At 49.7% G+C, this 25,095-nt stretch overlaps 1 pseudogene; it reads right to left on the bottom strand.

The window, feature by feature from the left end:
* Positions 1-13,200: 13,200 nt before the first annotated feature.
* LOC110540962 (small ribosomal subunit protein eS8-like) lies at positions 13,201-13,811 on the bottom strand (annotated as a pseudogene).
* Positions 13,812-25,095: the final 11,284 nt, after the last annotated feature.

Here is a 25,095-nt window from a genome sequence, read left to right as displayed (position 1 = left end):
TGTGGTACACACCTGGAATTCCAGGGGCTTGGGAAACGGAGGCAACAGAACTGTGAGTGGGAGGGTGTCCCGATCTAGCACAGAAAGACCATCTAAAAAGATAAGCAAAAGAGTAATGCCGTATTTAAATCCAACCTCCCCACCCCTGTCCTAAGGCTTTGGAATTCGGTATGTATTTTACACGTACAATACACTTCAGCCTGAATGAAGTGATCAGTAGACCACACACACACACACACACACACACACACACACACACACACGGGTTTGGAGGCCTGAGGACAACTTCAAATGTCCGTCTTCAGGCATTGCTCACCTTATTTTTTTCGACAGGATTTTTCATTGACTCACCGTGTAGTCTAGGCCGGCCAGGGAGGCCCAAGATCCACCCATCTCTGCTGCAGTGCTGTGATTCCAAGCACACACCACCACACCTGCCTTTTTAGCAATTTAATGAGAATCACGTCACTGTGACTCTCATTAAAAACAGGGGTTCTTCATTGGCACAGGAGACAACTTCCTGAACAGAACACCAACAGCACAGGCTCTAAAAGCAACAATCAATAAATGGGACCTCATGAAACTGAAAAGTTTCTGTAAATCAAAGGATACCGTCATCAAAACAAAACGACTGCCTACAGATTGGGAAAGAATCTTCACTAACCCTTTATCTGACAGAGGACTAATATCCAGTATATACAAAGAACTAAAGAAGCTGAAAAGCAGCAATCCAAGTAATCCAATTAAAAAATGGGGAACAGAGCTAAACAGAGAATTCTCGACAGAGGAATATCGAATGGCAGAAAAACACTTAAAGAAATGCTCATCCTCATTAGCCATCAGGGAAATGCAAATCAAAACGACCCTGAGATATCACCTTACACCCATCAGAATGGCCAAGATGAAAAACTCAAGCGATAACACATGCTGGAGAGGTTGTGGATAAAGGGGAACCCTCCTCCACTGCTGGTGGGAATGTAAACTGGTACAACCACTCTGGAAAGCTATCTGGCGCTTCCTAAGACAAATAGGAATAGTGCTTCCTCCAGACCCAGCTATACCACTGCTAGGTATATACCCAAAGTTTGTTCAAGTACACAAAAAGGACACTTGCTCAACCATGTTTATAGCAGCTCTATTTGTAATAGCCAGAACCTGGAAACAACCCAGATGTCCATCAACGGTGGAATGGGTACAGAAATTGTGGTATTTTTATACAATGAAATACTACTCAGCAATCAAAAAGGAGGAAATCATGAAATTTGCAGGCAAATGGTGGGATCTAGAAAAGATCATTCTGAGTGAAATATCCCAGAAGGAGAAAGACAAACATGGGATATACTCACTTATATAGACCTATAAGATATGATAAACATAATGAAATCTATACACCTAAAAAAGATAATCAATTGAGCGGACATGGGATAAGATGATCAATCCTCGTTTAGAAAGACAGATGGGATGTGCATTGAAAATATGACAGGAGTCTACTGAGCACATCTGAAAGACTCTAACTAGCAGTGTTTTCAAAGCAAAGACTCATAACCAAACCTTTGGCAGAGTACAGGGAATCATAAGAAAGAAGGGGAGTTAGTCTGATGGGGAAAGGATAGGAGCTCCACAAGGACCAAATATATCTGGGCACAGGGTCTTTTCTGAGACTGACATTCAACCAAGGACCATGTATGGATATAACCTAGAACCTCCACTCAGATGTAGCCTGTGGTAGCTCAGTAACCAATTGGTTTCCCAAAGTGAGGGGAACAGGGACTATTTCTAACAGGAACTCAATGACTGGCTCTTTGGTCTCCCCACCCCCGAAGGGAGGAGCAGTCCTATTAGGCCACAGAGGAGGGCTTTGCAGCCAGTCCTGAAGATACCTGATAAAAAAGGATCAGATGAATGGGGAGGAGGTCCCCCCTATCAGTGGACTTGGAAAGGGGCACGGTGGAGATGAGGGAGGGAGGGAGGGACTGGGAGGGAATGAGGGATCGGGACACGGCTGGGATACAGAGTTAATAAAATGTAACTGATAAAAAAAATAAAAATAAAAAAAAGAAAAAAAAACCAAACAGGGGTTCTGGGGCTCCTCATGCTGTCAAGCCAGTAGGTCGCTGGCTAAGCCACGCCCTGGATCTTTAAAAGGTTGACAAAAATCAACAGCGGAACCTCTGTGGGCACCTCCTCTGGATGCTGCCGAAAAGTATTTGAGGCTGACCCAGTGACCCTATCCCATAAGCCCCTGGGACCTGTCCCTCAGCAAACCTTTCATTGCCAGCCTCACATTCTCCAAACCGCAAGCGAGTTCAGGTCACACTCTCTTCCAGTTCTTTTTACAATTGCATCTTATGAATTTACTTTGAGTTGGGGGGGCACAGGTACAGCTTATATGTGGAGGTCAGAGGACAAATTGTGGGAACCAACTCTTGCCTTATCACGTGGGTGCTGAGGTTTGAAGCTAGGTGTCAGGCTTGGAATAAGTGCCTCTCCTCATGAACCATCTCTCCAGCCAGCTTCAGTTCTCTAGGGCCCAGAATAACTAGGCCAGAGTTGGTAGAGACCACAGTTCTACACTGTTCTGGTGGGGAAACTGAGGTCCACTGAGGGAAGGAATGTTGCTAGGTAATGAAACAAGATTCCCATCTGAGGCAAGTGAGACAGCTCAGCTCAGAGGGTAAAATAATACACACACACACCGCATCTACAGCACTCACCACCATCACTACTGTCATCATCACCATCATCATCAACATCATCTTTAACTTCTCTCTCCACTTGTGTCTCCCCCTTCCTGTATCCACTGTGGCCTAAGGCCCTGCTGGATGCTCTCGATAAAAGCAGTCACACTCTTTTATCTTATTCATTAATACACAATAATTCCTTAATTATTAATAATAACCCCTGGGGAGCGGCAGGTGGGGGCTGACGGACACCTTTCTTCCTGGTCTCCTCTTTCTGGCCACCCCGAGTGCGTCACTCCTCCCTGCTCACACTCAGGGTTTATTCTCAAGGAGGACACCTCCGCACCGGCTGCAGTGGTCACACTGCCAACTCTCAGGAGCACAGGAGAAGCATGCCCGTCACCGCTCCCACCAACCCCTGCAGGTTCAGACACATGTCTGGCTTCCCCGTGTAATCATAGCCTGGATGTTTATGCAGCAGGGGTGATCAGGAGCGCAAAGGCTTGGGTTCTGGAATGTCCCCATTCTAGACTCGCACAGTGACAGAGCTTCTGTGTGTCCCCCTCCTCACTGCTAGCTGGAGATGCTGACCGTTGACCCTGGGAAGGCACTTCCAGTTTGGGTTTGTAGCCACTTGCATTCTGGAAGGTGCCCAGGAGGTGGCGCCAAACCAATGCCTACGACAATCGCCTTTAGGTGCTCGTTGTGAGGGTGGCTCCTGGGTCTGTGGAGGAGGGAATCTGAGACGGTGCCGGTGCTGCCTTTCCAACAGATCTAGTTGGCCATGGCCCTGGGTCCGTTCTCCTTCTATAACAGGGGTCCTGCTATCCGTGGTGAAGGCCAAGAGGCTCTGCTCATTACTGCTGTCCAGTGCTCAGTGGTGTAGTGGTGTGTGTGTGTGTGTGTGTGTGTGTGTGTGTGTGTGTGAGACCTTAAATGTCTCATCTCCTGCATCCACCTCCCAAGTGCTGGGGTTACTGCCTACAGGCAGTGCTGGGCAGAGAACCCAGGGACCTGCCAAGCAAGCACTCTAGCTCTACATCTCCAGCCCTAAGATGAAACAAAGTTAAAATTCAGTTCCTGCCAGGTATGTTGACACATACCTGTAATCCCAGCCCTCAGGAGGCCGAGGCAGGAGGATTGCTGTGAGTTTGAGCCCAGCCTGGGATACATTGCAAAACTTTGCTCAATAACAATATCACTGAAGTGAAAAGGCCAGTTTCTTAGCTCCGTTTGCTGCATTTCAGTCACATGTGGTTAGTGGCTGCCGCTGGGCCAGCATAGAAATGAGTCTGTGCAACCACTGAAGTTCTACTCGGCAACAGGAACCCAGAACCCAGCTAGTGTCCCACCCACAGGGCTGCGTCTGCATGCCGGAGTGTGCTTGACTCTGCACACTGCCTTCCATGGAAGTGGTGCCTGCAAGGTTCTGAGAGGCGGGACCAGGCAGGCCCAGCCCAAATGCTTGAATCCGACGCTTCCTTTACTGGAGCTTTGGGCAAGCCCCTTAGCCTCACTCCAACTGTTCTCACCTATGCAATGGTGACAGGATCACCAGCCGTCACAGTCATTATTAAATAATCACAGGGGAGTCCCCAGCTCAGCTCTGCAGCCTACACGCCCTCAGGCTGGCTGGTCACCATGGAGACTTGCGTCTGGTTCACAAGAATCATTCTTGCCCAGAAGGAGATGGCCATCTAGGTGAAAGGTAAGATCCATGAACGACCAGCCCAAGACCATTCCCAGGTCCCACATAGGGCTGGATATGGCCCTGTGGTCCAGGACCCACAGGAGAGGCACCCGCTTTGGAAGTTTATGTGTGAGGGCCTGTACGGGTTTGGAACCAACAGAGATGACGAGGAGAGAGCAACGTCATGGCATGGTATTTGGCCAGGGAACAATGTAAGGATGGAAAGAGACTGGGAGGTTGGGAGAGGGCCCGAGCTGATGCAGTGCAGAGTATGTGGGGTGGGGGGGATCCAGAGGGAGGAGCGAGGATCAGAAACTAGGCCATGTTGCTGCTCTTGGGTAAAGCAGATGGCTTTGAGGAGGCGGGGGTGGAGTGGGTGCCTGGTACCAGAAAAGGCAAAGCTTGGGGGCCGAGTGTGTTGGTTGCAGAAGGAGGAAGACTCTGGGAGATTGTGCAGCAAAGGTGACCTCTCCTTGGTGTGTCTTCCCTTTAGCCAGCACCTCCAAGGCTTGAGAGCTGGGGCTGACACCGGGCTGGCAGCAGTCAAGCCAGGAATTCCTGTTCATATCTAGTGGGCACTTTGCCTCCAGACCTTGCCTGTAAACACTATTTATTTTGGAAAGCCACCGCTCTGTTTTCAAATAAAATGTTGGGACATGCGGTATTAGATTTCCCTGATCTGACACTGACCTAGAAAAATGTGCTGGCAGAAACAGAAAATGTGGTGATGCCCCACTGTGCTGGCAGGCACAAGTGTCTCTGCTGTTGGCTACGACTGCAAAGGTTAAGATGCAGGCGAGGGGGTGGGGCCTTCTGCGTGCTGGGGACAGCTGAGGGCCGGGTGACAGTGTATGCTTCTCCTGTCCTGTTTATGTATGGTTGTGAGGAGCAGTGAAGATGGGGGAGTGGGTGGATCCCAGAGAAGAAGCTGGGGCAGGAACAGCCCTAGGATGTGCTGAAGGCAGACAGGACCCAGTTCTCAGGAAAACGGCCGTTATGACTTGAGCCGTAGGGGAGGTCTGCAGTTCATGCCTGTCTCTCAAGGGACAGCCTTTGAGAGACAGAGTGGTCAAACCCAGCTTCAGGAGGAGGCCGAGGCCTGTTACAGGCTGGCAGGAGACTGAACAGTTATGTAAGCGGGGAGAGGGGCACTAGGGAGCAAAGTTCACTGCAGGAGCCCCGTGCCTTGATTAGGAACATAGGCATCTGGGGCCGTGTGAGGCACAGGATGTTATGTTAGAGTCTCATTAGCAAAGGAGACACAGAGAGGCACGGGAAACTACCACTGAGTCACTAGACTTCCCAGAGTCCCCAGCCCATCCAGGGACCTTACCCCGTGCATAGTTCACAGAGTAAATACTGCACCCCTTCATCATCCCCTCCAGTGGGATGAACTGGGAGCTGTCCACAGCAGAGGCTCAATAAATGCGGGGTTGCACGCGGCTTCATCACTCAGCACCGTAGGCCTTGATTTCCTCATTTGTACACTGCAAATAATAGCCAGACGTGCCTCACAGAGCCATGAGAGGGCCAGAGATATGGCCCAGCTAGCAGAACACCTGAGCAACAAGCAGGATACCCTGGACTTCATCCTTAGCACCGTGGGTGTGGTGGCCCATGGTGTAAAACTAGCACTAGAGAGGTGGAGGTAGGTGTTCGAGGCTGTCCTCTGCCGCATAGCCAGTTCAAGGCCAGTGTGGGCTACACCAGACCCTATCTCAGAGCAGAGCAAAACAACAGAAAACTGTAAGGGATTAGATGAGCTCACTACACACAAAGCATCCAAAGAGTTCCGGCACTGAATAACCACAGCCGTTCGCCATATTAGATAACATTATGCTCCTCTGTCTCACCATGTCATCCTTTCACTTCCTCGTGTCTCTATGGAAAGTTTGCAGTGTGCTAGTAACTAGGGATGCCCCAGGGAGCAAAAAGAGGCCAGGGGCAGGTAGCATGACAGCCCAACTGGACAGTCGGCTGATGGGAGCAACCTCAGAAAGAAAGGCTCACAGTCTGAAGAGGGTACAGTCCATGGTGTCAGAGAAGGCAGGGAAACAGGAGTGGCTACCTTCCTATCTGTAGGGACACGGGGCAGCTGTTTTACGCATGGCGACTAGGCCCAGAGGAAGCCACAAACAGACCTGAAACGGGGCCAGGCTGCAGCCCTCAAAGGCTGCCTTGACACCCCATGCCTTACCTCTGCCAGCCATGCCTCTGGTCCCCCAAATTCTACAACCCCCCAAAACAGTGCCAGCATCTAGGGAAAAGGTGTTCAAACACTTGAGCCTACTGGGAACATTTGGCACTTAAACCGTAACAGTCCTCAGACCATCCGTGTTTGTGTTCCGATGTCTGGATTTGGTGAGCGTGCTGAATCAGCTGGCCGAGGAACTCTGGTTACAGATGGAAGGGAGGATAACCTGGGATTGCTAGGTGTGTCCACCTCATCATGAAGGCCCTTATAGGGAGAACAGGAAGGAAGGAGAGCCAGAAGGCAAGCGGACGGATGACCTGCTGGCAGAGGGGCAGAGGTCTGAGTGAGGTGACTGTGGCTTTGGAGATAAGTGCCTGAGCCTGGGCATCGTGGAAGCCACTGGACCAAGAAAGGGAAGGAGATGGAAAGGGGCGGGGCTGCCCTTCGTGTTAGCTTCATGAGACTGGACCGTCCAGAATGGTATAATTTCACGTGGCTTTCAGCCACTAACCTTGGAGAGTTATAGCAACCCAAAGAAACTAACACAAACCCTCCAACACAGAGCCGCTCTCCTTTTAAGGAGAGACAATCATTAAGGAAGAGAAGGCGGGGTATGCTGAACACAAGGGTTGCGTGTGGGGGCAAGGGTCAGACTGTCTGACAGGCCTTCCCTTTGCCCCTCCCGCTCAGCCACCCCCAGCCTCATCCCCCTGCTCTCGCTGCCTGCAGTGCCCAGAGCTTCCCGGCTGGCCCTGTCTGGAAGCAGCAGCACAGAGAGAAGCAGGTTGTGGGGTTCTGGGGATAGAGAGGGGCTAGTGTGCAGTTTCTGGACCAGGAGTGGGTGGCACCTGTGACCCAGGTCTAAAGTAATTAGCCTGTCCCCAGGTCCCTGGCTGGAAACTCTGAGCTCTGATTTGTCAAAGCCAGCCATTAGGGAGGGGCAATGCTGGCAGGCGACCCCAGTGGCTTCCTAGGTCTCTGTGGTTACGAGCTCCCATTGCTATAATAAAAAGCACCTAGAACCCTCCGAGTCAGAGGCTGTGAAACACGGCCTGGGCTTGCCTTTCATCTTGCCAGGGTGCAGGGTTGCTTACCAAGTCTCTCTCTCTCTCTCTCTTTTATCTCCCTGGCCTTTAATTGACAGGTCTGAGCCCAGGGTGCCCGACTCCAGCCGACCTTCCTGGCCTCTCCCTGCTCACGTCACCACACAGGCCTCTGCCCCACCCTGGAGCAGCTGGCTGAGAGGCCTGTGCTGGGCAGAAAGGCAGGGAGGAACTTAGCCCACTAGTGGGCCCAGGAGTAGGTAGGGCTTGTAGACACAGCTGGGGTAATTAGCCTGTTTCCTGGTCCCTCAGGTGTTACTTGGGGGATATATAGAATTCACAGGCCTGGAAAGGACAGTGTCTGTGGCCCACGTTTAGGAAGTCAGGTGGGGCACTGCTCAAGGACACTGCTTCTAACAAGAACTGTTCACACGGTGGACATTTTAATGCGTAGGGACATGCTTGGCAGAATGCCCCTCGATCTACCTTCACCGTGATACTCAGGAATGTGTGCAAACTGATGCACCTGTGTGCCCCCTGTCTTACGTGCATGAGAGTGGTCAGAGGTCAGGTGGAGCAAGGCCTTTGCTCTTGCAAAAGGGAGATTTGGCCTGTGGGACTAATGGGGCCAGACGCCATGGCCAGCTTGATCCTTAAATATCTGGACTGTGATTCTGTTTGTTTGCCTCACCCGAGGACTACTGGGGTGGGGAGATGCAATTCATGTGCTGTTGGCAGCCCCATAATTCACAATATGTGTGTGTGTGAGAGAGCCAGGCAGCTGCCATCTCTGTCCACCTTCTCCAGGAGTGACAGACAGTTTGCTTCTAGGGTCAGCCTGCGCCTGACCCCTCTCATCTCATTCCCCCACCCCTGAAGCTGGCCCTAGCTCTGCAGGCTGCCTACTGTGGTTGCTTACTGTGAACAGCCTGACTGCCTGCCCTCAGAGGACCCAATCGGGGAAGCAGGGTGTAGAGGCGGGAGGGAGGGAGCAAGGTTCTTCCTGAGAGCAGGCCTGGGACAGCCGGCCTTGCTCATCCCTTATCCTCTGTCTCCCACAGTTACTTCCCAGTCTGGGCTGCAAAGTGACTCCCAGGCCAGCCTGGGCTACAGAATGAGACCCTGTGTCAAAAGCTAAACACCCACCCGTACTTTGATTTCTCAGGGGCCGGGTGCTTGCTGTGGGTTTGTGCTCCATGACAGCTGGAACTCACACAACGGCCCTTAGATGAAACTGGGCTGTCCTCTGCGCTCATGCACAGATTCCTAGAAACAAGTCTAAAACTTCATGAATGAAAGTTAGGCGCAGTTTACTTTTAAAACTTGATAATATCTCTTGTCATCACGGATGATGCTTGTATTTCAGAAATAAAATATGCTCCATAAATAAAAACTCATAAATCAAAACACTGGTTGGGTTTTTCCAGCTCTATTGAGGTAAAATGAATGAAAAGAATATATGTACACACACACACACACACACACACACACACACACACACACACATTGGTGCATGCCTGTAACCCAGCATTCAGGAGGTAGAGGCAGGAGAAATGGAAAATTCGGAGCCAGCCTGGCTGTTGTGAGAATTCTTTTCCCGCGGAGACTTAGACTGAATTTTTCCCCTTTCTCTTAAGACTCCAACATCAAACTGAAGACCACACCATCGCCGCTCATCCTGGAGACGCAGGGAGTTCACTGGGCTTATTTACAGAGCACGGGTGAGAAGTCACTGTCAGGAGTAGAAACTCTTCACCCGCTCGGGAGCCCACAGCCACTGAGATGGACTGCCCCTCAGTTAATCCTCCACAGCCTACACACTGCAGCAGTTCCCCAACTCCTAGGCCGCAGGCTGCTAGGGCAGAATTGCACATGAATGGCTGAGGTGGGGTGGGCACAACAATTAAGATCTCAGGTGAGGGGATATGGACCCTACCCACCCGCTTTCATAAGGGAAAGCTCACAGCAGGAGGATACCATTTAAAGACCCCCAGATGGAAAACAACCATACACATATGCTCATCTGGTTATACTGTATACTCTGCATTCACAGCACAGATTCAACTGTTTAAAGATGCAGGCTGCAGACATGGCTTAGTGGGAAAAGCCCTTGCCGAGGAAGCATGAGGACTTGAGTTGATTCCCAGCACCCTTGTAACAGCCAGATGTGGGGGTGAGTATCAGTAAACCCAGTGCTGGGGAGGCAGAGACAAGAAGAACCCTGAAGCTTTCTGGACAGTCTGGCCAACTCTGTGAGCTCTAGGGTCCATGATAATCCCTGTCCCAAAAAAGTTTGCTTTTATATACAGATAAGTGTTACTGTCTATCATTTAAGTATGTAGCATCTATCTATCTGTCTATCTATCTATCTATCTATCTATCTATCTATCTATCTATCTATCTTCTACCATCTATCATCAGGCTACAGGGTCTCACTGTATAACTCAGGCTGTCCTTGAACTTGTGATTGTCCCACCTCAGCCCCCTATGTGCTAGGATTACGGACATGAGTCACCACACCTGGCCTTGACTAACTGAGTGTGGCATTGGGTGTGTGTGACTCTAGGGCCTCATGCATCTTAGGAAAGTGCTCTATGACTAATTTATAACCCCAGACTCTTATGTTTTGGCAGAATTTCCCTGAGCTGCGTAGGTTGCCCTTGAACTTACTCTGTCACCAGGGCAGGCCTTCAGTGTGCAATCCTCCTGCCACCGTGTCACAAGGAGCCGGTATCCCAGAGCTGCAAAACCAAGCCCCGCTTTGACAGTAGACCTCCTACTAAAGTTGGTGTCAGCATCTCTTTGTGGTTCGAACTGACAGTTTTCCAGGGGCTAGTAACACTGAGCATCTTTTGTCATCTGCGGTTCTTCTTTGGAGATGTATCTGGTTAGATCTTTCACTTGTTTTTAAAAACTGGGTGTTTGTTTCACTGGTGCAAGAGTTCTTCCCTCTAGAAACAAACCCCTCAGCAGTTATATGGTTTGCACGACCCTCCCACTCTGCAGCCTGCCACCATCCCTGGCCTCTTCCTGTGAATGACTGTGTGCTGGCGGCGACCTCAGCCTCTCCTCCTCTCTGTGTGAGTGTGTGTTTGAGATGGGATCTTCCCAGTGTGTGTTTGAGATGGGATCTTCCTGTGTTGCCTAAGCTGGACTTCAATCCTGGCTCAGGTAACCTTCCCTCTTAAGTCTCCAGAGTAGCTCTGTCCATACTTCTGCTCATGGGTGAGTCTTCACCTGGAGAATCTCAGCCAGAGGCAGGCTTAGATTCTAGAGTCTACTGTGTGGGGCCCTTCGTGGGTGAGAGCTGCAGGCCGTCTCTTCCATTGCCTAGACCTCTGGAGGCAGGTGAAGAGTAGGTGGAACTTTCCCCAAATGAATTAACCATTGTTTACAGCTCTATCTTCTCCCCTGTAGTAATCTGAAAGAAAATGGTCGCCATAGGCTGCCAGGGAGTAGCACTACTAGGAGGCGTGGCCTTGCTGAAGGAAGTGTGGCCTTGTTGGAGGAGGTGCAGCATTAAGGGGTGGACTTTGAGGTCTCAGAGAGATATTGAGTCACGCCCAGTGTGGTACACACTTCCTGTTGCCCGATGATCCAGTTGTAGAACCTAAGTTTCCCCTCTGAGAACCATGTCTGCCTGCTTGTTATCATGCTTTTCACCATGACTAAGCCTCTAACCTGTAAGCCAGCCTCATTTAAGTGCTTTCCTTTAGAAGAATTGCCATGTTCATGGTGTCTCCTCACAGCACTAAAACCCTAAGCCCTCCCCCAAACAGTGTTGAACACAAATGTGGTGAGGGGCAGAGGGGAAGGCTCAGTGGTTTAAGCACTTGCAAATGCAAGCTTGAGGACTGGGGTTCAAATCCCCAGAACTCACATAAATGCCAAGTGGCTGTGGCAGCCTGCCCATAATCCCACCTTGGATGTAAGGACAGGGAAGCCCCAGGGCAAGCTGGCCAGCTGGAGCAGCCGGAATGGACAGCCCTGGGTTGACTGAAAACTCATTGAATATGGTTGTTGAGTGATCAAGGTTGATTCCTAAAATCAACCTCGGGTTTCCACATGCATGAACACACACATGCACACTTACCCCCACACACGTCTGCCCAAATATATGCAAACATGTATGGTCAATACATAAGCATACATCAGACCACATATTAAAATGGAAAAAGAGGAAAAAACTAATGTAGTCCATTTTCTTGACTCCTGGCGTGGAGTCAGCACCCCGAGGCCCTGCTCAGGCAGTTCGGATGGGTGAGGATGGTACCTGTGCTAACAGAGCCCGGGGAGTAGACCGGCCCTTCCCTCCTGAGAGGCTGATCCTGCGTGCCTTTTGCTTCTTGGCTCCAGAGCTGCTCTGACATCAATCTCTCGATCTCCGGGCCACTTTTAGATGCAAGCCTGCTGGTGTGGGGACTTTATGAGAACAGGACTCCCTGGCTGTGAAATCACTGGCATTTTATGGAGCAAGGGAAGGTTTTACAAGCCCTGTGCTGAGCTGGGCTCTGAGCACAGGCCAGGCAGTTATGCAACCAGCCTGGGAGGTACAACACGTGTGGGTTGGGGAGGCAGGTGGGAAGAAGGGGGGTCCTAGGTCACCGACTGAGGAGCCCTGGCCCCATCCAGACACAAGGGTGAACCCCATGTACTCCACAGGTCTCCCGAAAGTTGTTAACGGCTTGGTCATTTTTAATTTAATGTTATATGTGTGTGTGTGTGTGTGTTTGTGTGTGTACTCGCGTGCCTATCTCTCTTTGCGTGTTCACATGTGTGCCATGCACATCCCTGTCTGTCTGTCCCCTCTCTCCCCATCATCTCCACCAGCATGCAAACTTCCTGAGCTTGGAAGCTGTACCTGCATGCTGCCTTGCATCCAGACATAGCAGAGGAAGAGCGGTGAGGTCCTGAGCTCCCTGCTTCTGGAAATATCCAAACACCCATTCACTCAGCATGTTGACGGTTTGACCTGTGCACCTACTCGGGTCTCCTAAGTTCACTGGCAGCCTCAGGGCTCTGAGGTTCCGCTTTTATACATTGACTCAGTGAGTGAGCATGTTCGCACACATCTGGGCCGGGCAAGGAGCCATCTGGGTCAGCCCACACTAGGTCCAGGTGGCCTGGCTCTTGGCTCTGCCTGGGGTCAGCTGCTATGACCTCCAGGTGGCCATCCTATATTGTTCCCACAGTAGAGGGGGCCTTTCTGTGTACAAGCGTGCCCGTTATCACCAGGATCCCCCAAGGATTTAAAAGCAGCACCATGTGCTGTTCAGGACAAGTGTCCCATGTCCTTGAGCTGTCTCCCATGTGTCATTGCTAGTCTAGTCACTGTCCTTAGAAAGGTGCTGGTGAGTCACTGTCCCCTACTAAATGAGTGACGTCTTAGAGACCTTAATGAGTCTTGGCAGTTTATGGATTTTTGACATACTGTTCTTCCCCCACTGTAGCAAAAGTTTAGGTCACTCTTCACATTCAGACTTTCTGGCTAGAAAAAGAGTTAATTAACCGAGGAGCTATATTAAACATGTGCACCAAGTGTGGAGCAGGACCCCCTCATCCAAGATGTCACCCCATTTATTCTCTTATTTATTATAGAACAATAAACACCTTGATTACATGAGCTATGGATGGTGGTTTATTTGCTTTCATCTTCCTCAGACAGAGCTCCAGTTCCTCTGCTGGGCCACACTGACCCTCTTGAAGCAATACAGGCGGGAAGCTTTCCCTGCTGGAGCTGTTCCTCCAGGAGACTGCTGATTTTGGCATTCTTTTTTTTTTTTTTTTTTTTCTTTCGTGGTATTTCTTCTGAATTTTCTTTGATCACGTTTTGTTTAGAAGCTCTTCCTCCTCAGGCGTCGGCTGGGCCCCCTTCTTGTGGCCTCGGGCAGTGCGTAGCGGGACTCGTAACATGGTCATTATGGTGTGCTGTCGATACGCACAATGCGGTTCTTCGCCGGCATCTCGGTGTGGGCAAGGTCGTTATTGGATGCCCTGCAGACAACATCAATGATCCTTGTTTTGCGAGTACGACACTCAGAGCCTTAGGAAAAGTTCCCCACCTTCAATCTCAGGGCTCGGTGCAAGGGTCAGCCCTCCTGTCGGCAGCAGGCCATCCAGCTGCTCTTCTGCTTCATGTGGAAGGGCTCTCTCTTACCCCCGGTCTTGTAGCACTTGTGCCAGTTGCCCCAAGAGATGCCCATCGCTCGGCTCTGGCTGGAAAGCTACTTACTTATTTTCAGACAGGCCTTCCTTTTGCATACCAGTTTGGTTGGAGACTTACTTCTGTAGCCCAGGCTGGCCTAAGACCTAGCAATCAGTCCTCTTAAAAATAATCATGGCTTGGTGATGGAGAGCCGAGGGGCAAGAAAGATTTGGGGCACTGCTCTAGCAAACAAACAGACAAATAAACAAATAAATAAAAGCAGAGCTGGGCCTGCTGGCCCAACATTTAGGAGGTAGAGGAAGGAGAAGCAGGAGTTTAAGTTTGTCGTTGGCCACATAGCAAGTTCAAGCCTAGTGTGAACTTCCTGAGACCCTGTCTCAAGAAAACAAATTTTTAGTAAAAAGAGGCAGCCACCCAGCTCAGCAGGCCTTATTTTTTGTCGTACCTGCTGTGCAAGCCTGAGGTGGGGCGCTGAATTCAGTGCCCGGAACCCACATAAAGGTGGATGGAGGACAGTGACTCTACAAGCTGCCTTCTGACCGTCACAGCACACATGTACACGGCGTGCTTGTCCACACACATAGGTCAGGTCATAACCACAGTAACAATGATAACAGCCTTCGACATTCCTGGATGGGTGGTTGGGTGACCTCCAACCACAGACTGTCACAAAGCTAAAATAATGACGGTGATGATGATGATGATGACGACGATACACATCTCAGCTTGCACCTGTCGTCTTGAGGGTGAGAGAAGGCCACACTGTGGGTGTGCCGAGCAGTTTCCCACAGACACATTCTGGTACTTTCCAGGGCTGTCCACCAGCAGGGTCCAGGAGTCTGGCCATGGCCATCTGCTCTGCTCACGTGATCCACACTAAGGCCAGGGGTCTCACATTCGAGGACAGCTTGAGGGACACGTATCCTACATGTCAGCATCAGACACTTCATGGGCACACTTGGGGACCCCAAGGTACAAGTTTCTCAACCCTCCCCAAGTTGTGAGTCCCAGTTTGAGTGCCAACTTCTCAGAGCCTCGTTTTTTCCACTTTTCCCAGGATGGTTGCACAAGGACTGACCGGGGAGGCTCCCAGCAGCCACTGATGTGTAAACAATGAGAGGTTCAGGGTGTCCCGTGGGCCCTGGTGTTATTCCAGAAGGTATGTGTCAAGGAGCCTGTGAAATCTAAGGACCAAAGTTCCCAGTGAACACAGAGCGCCTTGTCCCCTGCCATCCTGGTGCGGACTCCCTGTACCTTGGCTTCCCAGCTTCTGGAGATGTCGCACTTCCTTCCAGCCAAGGCCAGTGGTTTCACTCTGTAACATTTATAGCTGCCGCTGTGGCAGTGAGGACCATAGCACCTCTGCAATCTGGTCTATTTCAGTCAGGGCCGAGTAAGGAGGGGCAGCTGACTGTTGCGGCTCCTGCAGCCCAAAGGTTGTCTGGGTGCGTGGCAGCTGGGGATCTTACCCCAGCTCTGCTGCAAATGGCCAATGGCCGTGAGCTCTTTAGACCGACCACGAAAACTCAACTCCTCGTTTATAAATTGGGGGCTAAGATCCGCCACTACGTGGGGCTATTGTTTTAGGTGAACTATATCTACAGGGCCCTGCTCCATACTTAGTGCAAAACAAGGGTGTTGCAAATAAGAGTGTCTTGCCTCCCCTAGGGCTTCCTTACTGGCATGGCAGAGGTGTGAGCTGCTCTGGGCAGGACTCCCCTTTCACCCAGTCCTTGTATACATCCTCATCTATGCCTGGAGCATCAGATTTAACCCAGTATCCCCTTCATACTCGTACCAGGGACCGGGCTCTGTGGCTCTCTGATGACAGTCACAGAAAGCCCCACTGTTGTTCTAACCAGTCATCTACACAGGGCTTCTGAAATCTTCTCAGCTCCTTACACCTAAGAAAATCTTACGTGACCCCAGGTACATAGTGTTCTAAAATGGAGGTGCAAATCAGACATTTTACTGATATCAAGTCATGATGAAATTTATTTGAAAGCAACCCTCTGGGGCTCGGTTGGTGGAATGCTTTGCCAGCATGCACGAAGCTCTGGGGTTGAACCCAGAAGCACATAAACCATGCGGAGTGGCACACACCACCGCAATCTAGCACTTGGGGGGTAGATGCCTATTCTACCGTCAAGTTCATTTTTGGCTGCATAGCAAGTTGATGGCCAGCCTGGGCTACATAGGCGACTGTGTCTCAAAATCTAGAACCAAACCAAACCAAGCCCAATCATTCTTTAGTATGCATATGATTTTAGCTATAAAAAGAAGAAAGAAAATTTGCATACTAGTGAGGTGGGTGAACTTGTTTGTTTTTCCAGAAGGACGTCAAGACTGACTATTGGATGCTGTGGGCACAAAGCACCTTCAACATTTTTCAGAGTTAATCAACGTTTTCATTTGATTTTTATAATCAGTGCTGAGACTACTGCCTTTGAATGTTAAGGATTTCTTGTCATTGTTTTAAATTATGTGTGTTGTGTGTACACACATGTGGGTAGGGTGTTGGTGTCCACAAAGACTAACGTCATCGGATCGCATAGAGCGGGAGTTATAGATGGTTGTGAGTTGCCATGTGCATGCTGGGAACTCGGATCCCCTGGAAAAAGAACAAGTTCAAGATGCGACTTTTAAAATCAAATATTCTAATATGAGTACTAAAGATATTTGACACTTATGTGCTGAGGTGCTCAGGCATGATGGTAGGAAAATATCAAAAGTCTTTGCCTTCCATAATTAAACCATTGTTTCTAAAAGAGTGGAAAACTATACAATAAAAACACTGCAGTCCATAACAAACAGTAGTCTCAGACATGAGCCAAAGTCTATCGCCCAGTATTCGTTGAAGCGGTCTGGCGTGACAGCATTCAACACTGAAAAGTTTGAGTGTTTGCACGTCCAGAACCAAGACCAGAAACATATGGAGGCTGTTAGGGATATGATTTTGAATCAACTTGTCCGGTCATAATACACACAGAAACCTTAGACTACTGTCAATTTTTTTCGGCCCACACATGTTGCAATTCACAATTTAAGAAGCTGGGCTCTGGATAAATGATGTTCAGTCATCATTGGAGGAACTGGTTTGAAAAAATGACTTCATGTTTCTAAGACTACAGGATCTGCCTAACTGGGTCATCTTTGCTGTCCCTCGGTCTCTCTCCCCCATCCATTTTTTTTTAATTTTTTTTCAGTAATGAGGTCAAACCCAGGGCCTCACACTATACCCCTGAGTCACACACCTGCAGTTCCAGACATCACTTGGGAGATGGAGGGACTGGATCCCTTGATTGGATCTAGAATCACCTAGGAGACATGTCTCTTGGTGTGTCCTTGAGGAAGTTCCCAGAATCCTTTAACTAAAGAAGGCAGATCCATCCTGAATTTGGGTGCACCACCCCATGGGCTGGGCTTCCAGGCAGAATGAAAAGAGGGAAAGGAGAAAGAGAACTGAGCACAAGCATTCATGTCTCTCCGCCATCTGGCTGCAGATGTGTGACCAGCTGCCTCACATGCTTGCCCCCATGCCTTTCCCTCCATGACGGACTGCGTCCCTTTCAACCAAGAGCCACAGTTACTCTTCCTTAAGTTGCGTTTGTCACTCTGTTGTCACAACAATGAGATTTATTTGGTGAGTAGGAGACTAAGAAGTTCAACACCCAAGGAGGGCCTTTTTGGTGCATTGTAACATGGCAGAAGGCATTGGGTAGGCCTCTGGTATGGGCTGTTGGTTGCACTTGGCCTATCTTGGCTGTCACTCCAGTCCTTGGTGTTATCCTGTGTTAACCCAGCCCTCTGTCCTCTGTGGTGTCTTGTGGAGTCACATTCACATCCCCCGTGTGTGTTATCTGTCTACCTCCCAGTGTTCCCTTTTCATAACAACAGCAGACATACTAGGCTAAGTCTCTCCTTAATGACCTCATTTCAAGTAGATTCCTTTTGTAAACTCCTTATTTATGAAAATAGTTGGCTTCCATGCTACCTACCTTTATTGTTGTGACCAAATACCTGGCAAGAAGCAACTTATGAATGAGAGGATTTATTTTAGCTTATAGTTCAATGGGACATAGTTCAGAACATGAGGCAAGGGGTCCTTTAGGCTAGGAAGCAGAGAATTGTTAGTGTACAGGCGATTCAGCTGGCCTGCCTTCAGGGGCCTAGCAATTGTTTACATCATCACTTGCCAGTGCTGCTAGGTACCAGTGTGTAGGATATAAAGATCCCTGCTGCCCAGCCCTCTCTCTCCCTCTCTCTGTATTCCAGGTCCCCTCTGCCCCCATGTTCTCTTTCTCTCTCTCTGTCTGTCCTGGGGGCTCTCTTTTTCTCTGCCCTCATGGCTCACTCACTGTATCTATTCCTTCTCCAGCCCTGCCAGCCCCCCAGGCCCCCCCCCGCTCTTTCCACAATACAGTTCCTTATACCATCTGTTGTGTGACACATAATTGCTCAAGGAGGTACACCTTGGCATGGGCATGCCATGTTGCCATCCTGCTGGTGCCAGTGCACATGATAAAAGAGATAATGCATATAGGAAGTGCTCCCTAAAACTGTCACAACTTTCCAAAACAGCAGCACCTGCTGGGGACTGAGTATCTAAACACATGAGCCTATGGGCGATACTTCACATTCAAACCACAACACATTCCAAAGTATAATGTTGATATACCATTATGGGAGAAGACAATTCAGCCATAACCATAGCTTAGAATACTGATCTTTTGAGATGAGCTAGATGTTAGAGGAAGCCACAATGGCCCCTACAACACTCAGATGGATGGATAGGTAAGTGGAGAGATAGATGAGTAAGTGAGGGTATGAATAGGTGAGCAAATGAATATGTGGATGGATGGATAGATGAATGGATGGACATTTGAACAGACGAATGGATATGTGGCTACATGGATGAAAGGGTGGTTAGATGGATGGATGGATGGATAGATGAATGGATGGACATTTGAACAGACGAATGGATATGTGGCTACATGGATGAAAGGGTGGTTAGATGGATGGATGGATGGATAGAGGAATGAATGGACTGGTAGATGGATGGATGTGTGGATAAATGGATGAGTGAGTAAACACAGATAGGTCCAGTGTAAGCTTGTGGTAAGGCTGAAGTGCAATTTCAGCTATGGAACTCACAAAGGGCACCAGGCACGTGTGCATTCAGCTCACAGCAGCCGCTCAAGGAGACAAATGCTGTCCTCTGGGAACTTTCGCCTGCCCATGACATGGTGTCAGAGAATGCAGCATACAGAAGCTTAGCAAGGAACCAACCAGTACCACTTCTTGCACACACAAACCATCATCGCCGGGGCAACCCAGGACAGCAGCATGCTACCTAGAAACAACGTCTCCTTTCTCCCACATCCCTTTTCCTTTTCCTGCCAGGTACCCTGGGGACATCACTGCTTTTATGGTAGCTGTGGGTGGGATGATGGTTGTTCCTGAGATGGGGACAGTCCTGCTCTTAGAACTTACTGGTATTGCCATTTTCTAGTATCGTTTTGTTTGTCTGTTTTCAAGACAGGTTTCTCTGTGTAGCCTTGGCTGTCCTGGACTCTTCTTTGTAGACCAGGTGATCCTTGAACTCACAGCGATCTGCCTGTCTCTGCCTCCCTGAGTGCTGGGATTACTCATTCTGTTTTCTTTTGATGCTAATGAGGAGTGGCCACAGTTTAGACCAGGCACTGAGTCCCTTGCTTGAGTTCTTTTGAAGAGATGGGGGACAGAATGAAGCAGAAGTTCAGAGAGCTTCTGAAAGGTTCAGAGTTTAAAATCTAATCAGAAATTCATGTCTGTATATCTTTTGAAGACTGGCAGTTAACTGCACAGAAAGCTAACAGTTGCTTTCAATTATGATTTTTAAGGATTACTGATGATGTGGCTGAGTTGGTAAAACACTTGCCTAGCATGCAGGGGGGCCTTGGGTTCAATCCCCCCACACTGCATAAAATGGACATGGTGGTGTATGCCTATAATCCAAGCACTTAAGAGGTAGAGACAGGGGCATCAGAAGTTCTAGGTCATCCTTAGCCACATGATAAATTGGAGCCCAGCTTGGGCCACATGAGACTTTGTCTCAAAAACCCCAAAACTATAAAGACGGTCTTTTTAGCCTATGGACTGGGCATGAAACTGGCAACTCTGACAGTCTGAGGGAAGCCTGCTCCCAGTGAAGTGTGTTTGGGGTCATTAAACGGAACAGAATGGAGATGGGAGGAGGAAACCCAGATGTGTGGCATTTCTGCCCAGAGCAGAGATAGAGAAAACATAGAGAAACTGCCTTCCCCCCTGTGGGAGCTTTGCTGCCTGGGAAGACTCATTTTTGTCCAATGGCAGCCCCTTCTCTTAGACTAACTGCCTGATGGGTCACCGTCCACCATCCCCTTTCATCCCTATTGTAGATAGTGACCTCTTTCTTATTTCTCAGTGTTTCTCTTCCTCCTCACCTCTCTGGAGGGTCTTGCTGAACCATCCACCATGTTTAGGACACCATTCTGTCTTGTCTCCAATATGTCACTGGTTGCTGCAGACCATGGCAAGCCTCTAAGCCTCCCCCACTGAAGGTCCCAGGTGGGGGTACAAGAGGTATACTGAGGCAGATGGCTGGTGAGTAAGCCTGAATTTTATTAATAGAGTTACTAGTGTCACAGACAGACAGACAGACAGCAGATAGACAGACAGACAGCAGATAGACAGACAGACAGACAGCAGATAGACAGACAGGCAACAGCATGATAAGGGCTCCAAGGAGAGTTCAGGACCTAGTACCAGAAACAAAAAGCGCAATGGGGTCTCTAAAGAGGAGGCCAGAGTCTACACAGCAGAAGTGGGAGTCTTTCCTCAGCCCTGAGCCTGGGGAGATTTCACAATGTTAGCCTGCAGCCAGGCCCTCTGATTTCCAGGCAGGAGTCAAGGAAGGGGACAGGGAGTAGGCTGTGTGGCCACTAATACCTGCTTTGCTGGAAACTCACGTCCCAGACAAGTCTCAGGAGCAGGACTGTTTGTGTCTGAGAGGGGGAAAAAGAAGGCTGTGGCCTGAGCCGCATCTTGATCCTAGCTTCACATTCTTATGTCTGACTTAGGGTGGGTCTGGCCAGTGAGTTCAGGGAGAGGAGAGCCAAAATTTGGCTTCCTCTGGGTACAATAATCCGGGTCACAGCTCCTCTCAAGGTTACTGCTTCTTTCCTCAGCCCGCCTTTTTGGAACATCTTTATGCAGACAGTACTAGACCACGTGGTCAGCGCTCAGTAAACAGCTCCTCGTGGGCACTCTCCACGAGCTTTGTTGCTTTGTGCTGAGTCCCTCAGCGAGTCAGCCAAACCCTTCTGTGGTTGCTGGGTTTGAAAGTACAGTCCATGTGAAGGGCTTGGGAGGGAGGTCTCTCATCCTGCAGTCCCACCTGGCCTTGTCCTCCACCCCACCCCCACCCCCGGCCAAGGCTCACTGCAGAACTGAGTCACCAAGAGTCCCTTTCTTGCCTTTGTCCTCAGAAATTCCCATTTCTCATACTCTTTTTGGTCTGTTCACCCTGTTGGGCTTCAGACCCCAAACAAGCAGCTGAGGTGCCTTTTGAGCCAAGGTGGACCTGACCTTCAGGTTCTCCCAGCATCCCTTGATCCCTATCTACTGCAGGGTTTGGCTGGAGAACCCTGCCCTTTACCTGAACTCTCCAGACCAGGGGCGGAGCTCTCCCTCCCCCCCCCCCCCCCCCCGGGCTCTTCACTATGTAATCCAGACTTTGTGGCCCCCCCCCACTTCTTCATTCTGCATTTCTTCTCTCTTTTTCTACATTTCCTCTTCTCCCCCTCTCTCTGCTTTGCCTTTCTCCTTCTCTGCCCATGCTTCTCTCCCCCCACTTTTCTGTCTCCCATCACAAGGCAGCTTCTCTGTTCTTTGGAACCAGTGAACCCGCTAAGAGCTGCGCCCAGTAAACCTGCGTTTATATACTCTAACTTGTATTGAATTAGCACAGCTTGCCACCTAACAGTTCTTACCACACTCCTCTCCCTTCCTCAGCTTCAGGAAGCATGCCAGGTTTTAAGGTCTCATACAGAGGTGCTAACAGCTGGTACAGGGTCCACAGACTGGCAAAGAGTCGGTAAATACAGCATGAATGAGCAGTCCTCAGTAGAGGTCTGCTGAGTGAGAATTTTTGAAAGCCTTGCACTTTCCCTTAAGGCCCAGTGTCACTAAGAGGCATGCTTAGATGTGGCTGAATGCATTTTATTGTATTTTATTTTATTTTGGGACAAGATCTCTGTGGTAGTTTGAGTGAGAAATGTCCTGTAAGCTCAGATATTGAACACTTTGGTCTCCTGTTAGTGATGTTATTTGGGGAGGTCTTGCTGCAATTCCCCACCTTCGTGGACCCTTCTCTCTGGAACTGTAAGTCTAAATAAATCCTTCTTTAAGTTGCCCGGTGTTTTATCACCAAGTAATTACTACGACAGTTCTTCTGTGTGGCCCTGGCTGACTTGGAACCAACAGAATGGCCTTGAACTTGCAGCAATCCTCCAGCCTCTGTCTCCTGAGGGCTTTTGCTGCCACCATCGTGCCTAGTCTAATGTAATGACACCCTCAGGCCTGTAGTTTTCTGCCTTTGGTTTTCAGGATGAACAGCAGTGAGAGCCAGTTTCTGAGCCCAGATCAGCACGAGGAAGTTATGTAACCCGGATCAAAGCCTGGGCAGGGACACAGGCATGGTCCCCATCAGCTGCTCTGATGACTCTTGGGTGAATCACTGTTGGAAAAACAGAGTGGGAGATAGTCTATGTAATCAAGAGATCCTTCCTGTGGGGCATTCTCCCTGAGGCTGTGTGTGATCCTTTGCCTGGCTGCAGAGGTGATGGGGGCTGGGAGCTGCCTGTAGCTTCACCTGAGGGGATGGACTAGGAGGCTTGAGGATACTTCACAGCGTCCTCCTCATGCAGGAGGGGACAGCCAGCCAAGCAATCTCTCCCATCCTCCTTTGCTCTTATACTGGGCAGCTAAAAACAAATTTCTAGAAGAAACTCTCGTCAGCCCTGCTGCCTGGTAAGTCCCTGTGGGAAAGGGATTAAGGGAGCTGATTTGGTGTTGTTTTTTTTTGTTTGTTTGTTTGTTTTGTTTTTTAAAGAGGGGCAGGAGGGGAAAGGTGGGGAGGTGAGAAGGGGGAGGAGGGAGGGTGGAGGAGCTTGGCTAAAGGTGTCCTTTTCAGATGTGTTTTGCTTCCAAAATCCATCATCATAGCCCTAAGGAAAGAGAGTTTGTGCTAGGCCCTCACACCCCTTCTCCCGATCTTACTCCCCAAATATCCCTCTCTCCTGGGACTCAGTCCTGGTTGAAGCAAGCTTGTCCTTGACTAAGCCTGACTCAGCCACCCCTGATGGCGTCTTCTGAGCTCTTGTCCTTCCCAAGATGTAATCCTGTGTGTTCTGTGGGAAGACAGCCTGTAATAAATTTTCTAGGATGGAAACCAAATGAATATAAAAATAGTTGGGCCAGATTGCTGGCATGCGCCACGGCTCAGGAGTGGCCCTGGGACGTCTGGGTCCAAGCTGGTGCTTGGCAAATGAGATTCATACCCACTTTCTTCCTCTTCTTCCACTCAGGGTACTCATTTGCATGCCAGCTCCAAATGGGAGCCAAGGGTGATGTGAGCTCAGGCACCTTCTTAAAGGCTCTTTCTGAGTATCTATTTCCACAGCAGCCAGGAAGCTGCCTGGTACAGAATAGGTGCTTCCCTGGCTACCTGGCCCACCTGAGGTTGGCTTGGTACGTTCCCAAGATCCCAAGGAGATAGCTTGAAATGAGTCATTTCCCAGAAGCTTTTTTCCAGGGACCAGTCCCTTTTTGGTGGTAAAGCCAATTTAGAATGGTTTTTGTCTCTGAAATGCTGGCCACCTGAAGATAAGCTTTTCAAATAGACGTTTCCACTTCTTTTCCCTCCTTGGAGAGCTCAGGGTTGGAAGCCCTGCTCTGTGCTCCTTCAGCAGGGATCGAGGGTGGATTTAAGACTCAAGGTGGCTAGGAAAGGTTGGCAGCTGTGATGGGTAATATTGATTGTCAGCTTTCCAGGATATAGAGTAATCGAAGAGACAAGCCCCTGCCTGTGTCTGTTATGGATTTTCTAAATTAAGTTAATTGAGGCGAGGAGACCCATCCTGACTGAGGATGCCACTATTCCTCCTGCACAGAAAAGGAGAAAGCCAGCTCAACACCAGCATCCTCTCTCTGACTCTAACCGCAGATGCAGTGTGCTGGACCTATCATGATGGAATGAGCCAAAAGAAAAACAAATAAACCCTTCTTTCAGGTTGTTTTTATCAGGCCTTTTGTCACAGCAAGAAAAGTACCCAATGCAGTGGCTTTGTGGAGAGTTTTGGCAATGGATACCTTGACACATAGTCAGGATATTCATTCAAGGCCAGAGACAGCTGGGGAAAAGACAGAAGAAAGCAAAAAGGATTTTGGATGGAGCTTTGCTAATCCCTGGCTAGAGTCCCCTCCTCCTCCCTGGGTGCAGGAGCTGCTCAAGCACCTGTGGGCACAAGAAGTCAGCTTGTCAGGGAGTTCCCATCAGAAGCAACCGGTTAGTTCCTGGCACCAGCCATGCATGAAAAGCACTGGGTATAAAGGTTTGTCTGCTTGCTTGCTTTTTCACAAACCTAAGGCAAGGGAAGGAGAGAGCCAAGCTGGCAGCATCCTTTAGCACTGCTGCAGCATGAAGCCTCAGTTTGTGGGGCAGTGAAATCACCATATATGGCTAGAGAGGAAATCCTCAGCAAAGATGCAAATAGGTCATCAAGTAATGGCAAAACTATGCAGTTGAATGGAGGTGCTCAGCAGCTTCTGCCGCTCCAAAGGCTGAGCAAACCCCAGGACCAAGAGCCACAGTTCACAGAGAATGGGGGACAGGAGACACTCCCTTGTGCCCTCCAGCCAAGCCTCTACCCTCCTCTTCCTATCTCCCCACTGGGATCTGCCCTAGTCTGTCCAGCATCCCTATGTTCCCAGTGGCTGAGATCAGGCAGGGACGGGAGATTGCTGGAGACTCTTTCTGGTGACTAATTCAGTACTTGAACAGGAAACAGACTGCAAAAGACTTAGGAGAAGCTATAATTAGCTCATGTCCTAAAAACACTCACTTGGGAAGAAATGGAATTAACACACTGGCAAGCCCAGGCATCATCCCGGAAGTGAGCTCTCCTCCCAGGCAACAACTCCAGCAGCCCTCAGAGGCTCAGCCGCACTGAGTGTGCCCAGCTCTGCTCCTTGAGTCGACCACCAAACCCCCGCTTGCTGTCAGCAAGATGTCCTGGTTT

This window comes from Meriones unguiculatus, chromosome 14, assembly GCF_030254825.1.
Source record: "Meriones unguiculatus strain TT.TT164.6M chromosome 14, Bangor_MerUng_6.1, whole genome shotgun sequence".
NCBI lineage: Eukaryota > Metazoa > Chordata > Mammalia > Rodentia > Muridae > Meriones > Meriones unguiculatus.
The sequence above is the reverse complement of the archived record's forward strand: the minus strand, read 5'-3'. Positions and strand labels throughout refer to the sequence as shown.